Source organism: Colobus angolensis, unplaced genomic scaffold (genome assembly GCF_000951035.1).
Source record: "Colobus angolensis palliatus isolate OR3802 unplaced genomic scaffold, Cang.pa_1.0 Scaffold44, whole genome shotgun sequence".
Taxonomy (NCBI): domain Eukaryota; kingdom Metazoa; phylum Chordata; class Mammalia; order Primates; family Cercopithecidae; genus Colobus; species Colobus angolensis.
Genome location: NW_012117821.1, coordinates 7,332,623 through 7,341,387, shown reverse-complemented (window position 1 = coordinate 7,341,387; position 8,765 = coordinate 7,332,623).

Below are 8,765 nucleotides of genomic sequence, written 5' to 3'. Positions count from 1 at the left end.
CCTGTAGTCCCAACTACCTGGGAGGCTGAGGCAGGAGAATTGCTTGAACCTGGGAGGCGGAGGTTGCAGTGAGCCGAGATCATGCCACTGAACTCCAGTTTGGGCGGAAGAGCAAAACTCCGTCTCCAAAAAAACAGAAAAGAAAAAGAAACTGAGGCATGGAATATTCCTTCTGTGTGCTAGGTATGTGAAACTCCATCTCAAAAAACAAACAGACAAACAAAAATAACAAGTCACCATGAGTTGGTGATAAGTACAGTCCAGGAAGGCAAAGCAGGTGGGGACACAGGGGATGCCAGGAGTGGAGGGGGTGTGGAAGTGTTTATAGGGAGGACTGGGCAAAGTCTGGCTGAGGAGATGGGAAACCTCAAGAATGTTGGGGGCAAGACCTGGGGGATACTTGGAGCAAGAGTGTTTCTGGCAGAGAGAACCAGCACAAAGGCCTCAGGCAGAAAATGTTGTTTCAGGAACAGTCAGGGGGCGAGGGCAGCTGGAAAGAGTTGGAGGTGGGAGAGAGCAGCGAGTGATGAGGTCAGACAGGCAGTGAGGGGACAGGGCTCAGGCCATGGGAGGGGTTTTGCTTCTGCTCAAGAGATATTTGCTGGATGAAGAGTTTCACAGGGAGAGGGTTAGAGGGTACCCGGCTGTCCTCTTAGGGAGGTAGGACTTGAAGCATGCCCTAAAGGAAGGGAAAACTCAAAAGAGGGGGCAGACATCCCAGGGAGGAGGTCGCTGTGAACACAGGTGGGAAAATGAAATTGTAGGGATTATGCTTGGGGGAGTAGTGAGGAGAGATCTGGGCACAAAGGCTGTGTGGAGTCCATGGCTGATAAGTCCATTAAAAAGGTTTGGGGTCAGATCAGCAGGGCCTTGAATAACCGAGTAAATGGTTTGGCTTGAGGGATCCACAGCAGCAGGGCCTCTGAAGGCATCTGAGCAGGGGACTGCATTTTAATAATGGCACTAACACCTCGAAGGAGGAGCAGGCAGGGGAGTCCAGACCAGGCTGGGAGGCAGTGGGAGGGCCAAGGTAGAGACAGGTGGGGTTCAGGGTGCACCCTCAACCCAGTCTAAGGAGCGGGAAGGCGGATGGCTGGGTGTCCAGGTCCTGCTGCTCAGCTAAGGGATGGAAGCCTGGATTAAACCTTCCCCTTCCCTGCTAGCTAGCCATGGGCCCCCGAGTCAGCAGAAAATCCCGGCTCCAGGGAGGAGGCGGCGTGGAGCCAGAAGCTGCTGAGGGAGCACTGGCAGCAAGATGCCATTGTACATCCGCAATCAAGATGCTTCAGAGGAAATCAAAGCACCAACTGGGGAAATGATGTGTGCACTCTCTTTCTCTCAAACACACATACAAACTTCTGCCTCCAAAATGGGTCAAGTGAAGGCTGTGGGCGTGGGTTGGGGAGGGAGGGCTGGGAGAAGTGAGGGCCTGGGAGCCCGGGAGCAGGCTGGGCCCTGGTGCCCACTCACCCTCCTGGCATAGGGGATGGCAGCAGCTGCAGGGTGGGGCGGGATGTGAGGATAAATATACACCTCCCATGCATATGGATCATGCTCACAGCTGCCCTGCTTGCTTAGTGTTCATTAGGACCAACTGTTTCAGGAGCAGTGGCAGGCGGGTGGGAGAGGGTGATGTACCCATTCACAGACTGGGGGTAGGGGGGCTGCCTGCAGCTGTGCAGATGCCTCCCCCACTGCCTGGATCAGCATCTCAGCCCCTGAATGCCCCTTCCTCCCGCTTTCTCTTCTCCCAACCTGCTGCTATGCCAGATCTGGAGGTCTCAGGGTGGGAAAGGGGCCTGGGGCATGAGTGAGGAGGAAATCCAGGCTGCATCCCCATAGGAGCTGGGGAGAGTGAGGGGAGAGTTGGACTGGATTGGATTCCTTGGTCCAGGATGGGCTGTTGTTTACAAACCAAAGCTTCTTATCCCCTTCTTCCTAGAAGCCATCTGTAGCATTCCAGCAAGAAAATGGCTTTGGCACTGTCCTCTGGAGGCTCAAGGGAAGCCCCATTCCTATGTGACAGCCCTAGACCAGGTTTGCTCTGTGCCTCCAAAGGGAATCCAAGGGGGCTGAGGTTGGTGGACCAGCATCATTCTGCAGGATTCTGATGTCCTGGCAGCAAGGAGGGCTAGGGAAGGAGAATGCTGGGCTCCAACCTGGGAGCAGGTGCTCCAGGTGGGCCTGGGCCTGGGCTCGGGGAGAGTGCTGAAATGCAGGCCCAGGGAGGGGTCTGGCGGTGTCACAGGCAGGGCCAAATGTAGCTATACAGCTTGTGCCCTACCCAAGGGAACTGGCTGAGGGGTCTGCAGCTGGTGCCACGCCTTGTACTCTGGTGTGGGGCATCATCTCCCACATGGGTCAGTGGTGGTCTGGGTGACAGGCCTCTCTAGTGTTAGGAATATGGCCAAGAGGGCCTGCCTGTGGACAGAGCCCGTGTCTCCTATGGTCAGCTCTTTCTCCTCCTGCTCCAGCGGTCTGAGGGGGCTCCTAGGGCTGCACCTCCAGGGGGCTGGCACAGGGGCTTCTGAGCCCTGGGTGGGAGTGGAGGCAGCTGATCCCAGGCCAGAGCCCCAACTGCAACAGCCTCCCCAGGCCCTTTTCTTGGTTGTAAGGGTGGGGCTGGGCACTTCCTTCCCCCTCTACTGGTGGCATCCAGAGCAGCAGCTGACTCTGGGACCCCAGGGCAGGGTCTTCTGGATCCTGAAAACAGGGTGAGTGGCAAAGAGTGAGGGCCACCTCTTGCCTACCTCCCTGGGGTGGCATGATGGAATAAAATGGGCTTTCAGCAAGTGTGCTGGCAGGAATCGCAGTCAAGCCATTTCCTAGCTGTGTGACTCTGGGCAAGTGACTTAACCTTTGTGAGCCGTGGTTTCGTCCATCTGGGAACTAGGGACAGTAAACGGCTATCCGGTAGGGCTAATCAAAGGATGAGACCCACTAATGACTCAAAGGAGAAGCAGTTGGCTTAGCTGAATGGGATTCCGCCTATAACCCTGTACCTCTCAGTTTCAGGTATCCAAGCAAATTCTCCCTGCCCCCTCCTGGACGCAGCTTGCTCTCTGTAGTTCTGTCATTAATATTTCATTTCTTTAGCAAAGGCTTTTTGTCCCTGGGACACTGCTATTCGCTCTGGAGAAGAAACCGCTCCGCGCAGGATTCCTTAGCTCCTTTTCTGACAGCAGAGCATTACGAGCCAAAAGCAAACAGGTATTGTGGTATGAATTTGGGACCCAGCAGTGAAACAAGCCTGGGTTCAAATCCTGACTGCCCAGTTCTTCCTGTGGGATCATGGGTGAGTGATTTGAATTCTATGAGCCCCATCCCCATACTGTGAATGACAATATCTACAGTTAACAGTGTCTTTGCGAGGATTAAATAACTGTGAAGTACCTGGTGCAAGTGGCTACCTCCTTAACTCTTTTCCGCTGGTCTGACACTGCGGGGGCCTGGTTGTTTGCTGCACTTCCACGCCTGTGTGTGGCTGGTTCTGGACACACACACACACACACACACACACACACACACACACACACACCAGTGCTGGACCAGCAGAATGACTGCAGGGAGCCAGGGCTCTTTTTCTTTCCTTCCTGCCCCTGCTCTTGGTGGCTGCAGCTTCTCTGTGTTCTGCAGTGTTGGAAAAGGAAATTACAGAACAGATTGCAATTAAGGGGGATGAGGGGGAGACAGGGACAGAGGCCCTGAGATGCAGCTTGACTGAGCGCTAAACTGTGTTTGCACCTGGAGCCAATCAGGAGCCTCTGATAAGAGCCTTTCCCACTTACAAATCTAATAGCAGGAGGTGTGGTTGGGGTGGCCCTGGGAGTCCTGAAGGGAGGGGGCTGCTGGCCTTGAAAGTCACAGAGCCACATGGGAGGGAAGGTGGGAGGCAGAGGTCTTGGGGGCTTGGGAAGGTCTGGACTCCAGACTTTCTGCCAGCTGTTATATTTACTACCACTGATTTAGCACCTATTACTCACTGTACGGATATCTCATCTCATTCTCTTGACAACTGCACAACATAATTATTGCCTAATTTTGAAGATAAGAAACTGAGGGCCAGGCACTGTGGCTCACGCTTTATAATCCCAGCACTTTGGGAGGCCAATGCGCGTGGATCACCTGAGGTCAGGAGTTCAAGACCAGCCTAGTCAACATAGTGAAACTCCATCTCTACTAAAAATACAAAAATTAGCTGGGGATGGTGGTACATGCCAATAATCCCAGCTATTCGGGAGGCTGAGGCAGGAGAATCGCTTGAACCTGGGAGGTGGAGGTTGCAGTGAGCTGAGATTGTGCCACTGAACTCCAGCTTGGGCAGAAGAGCGAAACTCCATCTCCAAAAAAACAGAAAAGAAAAAGAAACTGAGGCATGGAATGTTCCTTCTATGTGCTAGGTATTGTCCTAGATCTAGGCACTTTGTTTACATGACATCTCTTTTAAATCTCCCTATGCTGGCCTAGTCAACATCAAAATGCTAGGATTACAGGCATAAGCCACGTGCCCAGCTACACTTTTTAATTATACTGCACTGTCCCTTTTTTGGGCAGGGGGTGCTGGGAAGGGTTTTGCCAGATTTATCAAAAGAAAACCAAAAAGCTAGGATGACCAGTTAAATTTTAATTTAAGATAAAGCATTTTTTGAGTGTTATACTGATGTCCCAAATATTGCATGGGATATACTTGAATTAAAAATTATTCATTGTTTATCTGAAATTCAAGTTTAACTGAATGTTCTGTAATGTATCTGGCAACCCTAATTCTTCTTTCTCCTGCTTCCAGCTACCAGCGAGTTCTGCCCACAGCTTGCTCTTTAAAGGCTGGGCGCGGTGGCCCACGCCTGTAATCCCAGCACTTTGGGAGGCCGAGGCAGGCAGATCACGAGGTCAGGAGATCGAGACGATCCTGGCTAACATGGTGAAACTCCATCTCTAGTAAAAATACAAAAAAACCCCAAAAGTTAGCCGGTGTGGTGGCGGGCGTCTGTAGTCCCAGCTACTAGTGAGGCTGAGGTGGGAGAATGGCATGAACCCGGGAGGCGGAGCTTGCAGTGAGCTGAGATTGTGCCACTGCACTGCAGGCTGGGCGACAGAGTGAGACTCTGTCTAAAAAAAAAAAAAAAAAAATTAGCTAGACATGGTGGTACATGCCTCTAGTCCCAGCTACTTGGGAGGCTGGGTTGGGAGGATGGCTTGAACCCAGGAGGTTGAGGCTGCAGTGAGTTGTGACTGTGCCACTGCACTCCAGCCTGGGTGACAGAGTGAAATCTCTCTCAAAAACACAAAACATACACACACGCACAAATGGTGAGGCCCTGTGGGACCAGCTGTGCTGCTGTGTCTCTAGCCTGCTGAAGGGACAATGAGCTCTTCTGCTCCAGAGGGCAGAGCCTGGGACAGCTGCCAACTCTGCACCTTCCATGTAACACTGGGCAGGTCTGTTCCCTCTCGGAAGCCTCTGTAAATGGAAGCTCCAGTATTAGGTACTATGTAACTGCAAGTCTCCCTGAAGGCCCTAACTTTGCTAATTATTTCTTCTCCCTTTTTCGTGTCTGTCGGGCTGGACCTGGCCAAGGATGAAACCCAGTCTATGGTTGTGCTGTGTGAGCAGAGGACATGCAACACCTGGGGCAGGGAACCCAGGGGAGCAGTGCTTGTCAGAGGCTGAGGGGAGGAGGCTGGGCAGAAGGAGCACTCAGAGGCTAGGGGCTGAGGCTGCTGGGAAATGAGCCACTGACAGATTTTTTTTTTTGCGATGGAGTTTTGCTCTTGTTGCCCAAGCTGGAGTGCAATGGTGCGACCTCAGCTCACTGCAACCTCCGACTCCTGGGTTCAAACAATTCTTCTGCCTCAGCCTCCCAAGCAGCTGGGATTACAGATGCAAGCCACCACGCCCGGCTAATTTTGTATTTTTAGTAGACAGGGTTTCACCATGTTGGTCAGGCTGGTCTTGAACTCCTGACTTCAGGAGATCTACCTACCTTAGCCTCTGAAAGTGCTGGGATTACAGGCGTGATCCGGCCCTGCCATTGACTGTTTTTATTCTCCAGAGGCGGCAGCTTGCTGAGCATTCAGACCCAGGCTCCCAGCCCCACCTGCACTGAAAGGCTTTGTGATTTCAGGCAAGCTCCTGAACTGGGGCAAATGCCTCAATTTCCTCCGCTACAAAGGGGACTAATGCTTACCATGATGTATCTAAAGTGCTCGGCACGTAGGAGGGGCTTAATGAAGGGCTATTACTGCTATTGTTGGTATCCTATTTTATACATATATCCTTCTGGAAAAAACCTCTTGAAGAAAGCAAACCCCTGAAAGGACAAACACATTTCAGGCCCTCTCTGAGTTTCGGCAAAGAACACAACACATTCCAGGCTGCCTTCGTTCCAGCTAAATTTTATTTGTCGGATTTTTGACAGACGTCTAAATTATACATTGAGTTTTCCACATGACCAAACACCACGTCTCTTCCTTTGATTATCATTTTCAAAAGGGATTATAAAAAAAGAACCTTTTGATGGATCAGACTGGACCCTGAAACCACATGGAGTGCAGAGCTAAAAATAAAAGGAAGTAAGAACTGGTCCCCGAGAAGGAAAGGAAAGGGAAATCAAAGCAAACTCTGACGGGAATGGAGAGACGAGTCCTGGTGGGGGTGACATGGTGTCACCCTCCAGGCCAGGCCGGAAAAGGAGCGGCCAACAGTGAGGGTGGGGCGCAGAGTGGCACAAAAATAGCCACTACTTTAGTCCAGAGGGGAATAAAGAAATTTGTCAAAAGCCAGGAGAGAGAAGTGGAGACGGAGGGAGGGAGGAAGGAAGGGGGCAGGACCGTGTCCTCCCAGCAGCCGTGGGAGCTGCAGACTCCTTTAACCCTGGCACATTTCTAACCGCCGGCATAATCGCTGACTTTCAGCTGTGCACCGACATGTTCCCCAGCTCAGCCCACATCAATGACACCCTTGTTTCCATAGTAACCAAGGGAGAGTGAAGGGGAAAGGGTGTGTTGCACTGGGTGCAGGGAATCCAGCCAAAAGCAGCCACACGGGGTAGGTCAGGAGGAGGGGAGGGCTCCAGTTTTTCCCACAACTGGCTTGAGCACATATCAGGAGCACACCCCCAGGCCTCGCCTGCCCTCCGGCCTCCAGCCCTCTCCCCCGCACATTCAGATGCAATTGTGTGCAGGGCAAAAGTCTCGCTAAGATTCACTGGGGACGGGAGGAGGAGAAAAGGGGTCTCCCCTTTCCAGCTTCAAATTCTGTCTTCTGGTCAGGGGGCAGGAGTGGGCAGGGAAGAGGCAAGAGGGCTTTAAAAAGCATTTTGTTTTTAAATGGGACCTTTCAAACTCTGCCTTTTTCAGGCTTCTCTCATCTACCCCAGAGCCCCAGGAGGGTTCAAAAGGGCTCAAAGGGAAGATGAAAGCGTGTGACATCTGCAGTGTCTCTGTGTCTCTGCAGCTGAGGAGCAAATCGGAACATTTACAGAGGCCGTTATCAGAGGAGTGGCTTCTGCCTGCTAGCAGAGGCCTTGGGAGGGCTCTTTAAAACAGTCCCCTAAGTTGGTGGTAAAAGAACAAAAATATTTTACAGACCCTCCACCGCCAGAGTCAAAGTTCCATAGTGCAGTGTTCCAAAACTGCAGACCTCCAAGCAGGCATTTTGCCCCTCAGATAACTTGTCCCTGATGAAGTATTCGGAAGAAAAAACAATTTTCAAGTGCTAGAGCCACATTTGCAGCCTGGTAGAAGGGGGATTTCTGATTCCTTATAATTCTGTGTTGTCTCTGTTCAAAGTAGGAGAGGAGCTTGGGTGAGCCAGAGAAGCCAGTGGAGGAGGTTGCAGAGAGCAGCTAGCTCTGCGGTTTAAAAAAAACCCCTCACTTTCTTTTGTTTTGCAAGTCCTTACAGGTCTGTCCACAGCAACTCCGGGGCACCTTTTCATGGCTGGCTTTAATGACTTTCATGCCAGACCGCTTTTGAAGCTGGCTATGCCTCGGTCTCTGCTGCATACTCTTAGCCAGAAAAAGCTGGGTACCAAGGGCCAGGGGCTGCAGTGGCCCCTTCAGTCTGCTCACATGCCCTGATGGGCTTGGGAAGGGCCACCTCCCAGGATGAGAAGGCAGCTGGCCCCCAGGGACCCACCAGTCACTGGACAGTCTCTTATTCATTCTCTGAAAACCCCTGAGCTCAGGCACCAGAACACAGTTTAATTCAGCAGCCGGGCAATGCTCTGGCCTGTTTCCCCATGTTTGAAGCTGAGGATTTCTGAGGCTCAGGGAAACAAGCTCATTTTGAGGGGCAGGAGAAATGTTCTGCTATTCCTCTCCAATCAATCAACAGAGGACAGACATTCTGCTGCAGAGAGGCAGAGGAGCCCAGCAGCTGGGGTGACTCCGGCTTCCCTGGACACGACCCCTGCAGTCACACATACACCCATGTCCTTCCCAGCAGCAAACCCTCTCCACCCAGGAGCATCCCACACCACCAAGTTGCCAGCACTGTAAAAATTGATCTCTAAAAATCGATCTGCCTGGCTTTTCTCAGTGGAGCAGGTTCATGGTAAGCTGCATTTATTTCTAAAATCTGATAGCAGCAGCCTATTGTGATCGTTTAAACACAGAATTCTTTGAGCTTTAGAAATCCCATCTACAGGATGGCCACGGAGAAGCCAGCTAATCTCAGAGTCGGCTGCTCACTGCTCCACTGAGCTGGAGAAAGCCTGTTTACGCTAGCCTGAGCCCTCGATGTGAGAGCTTTTTAAGGACCTT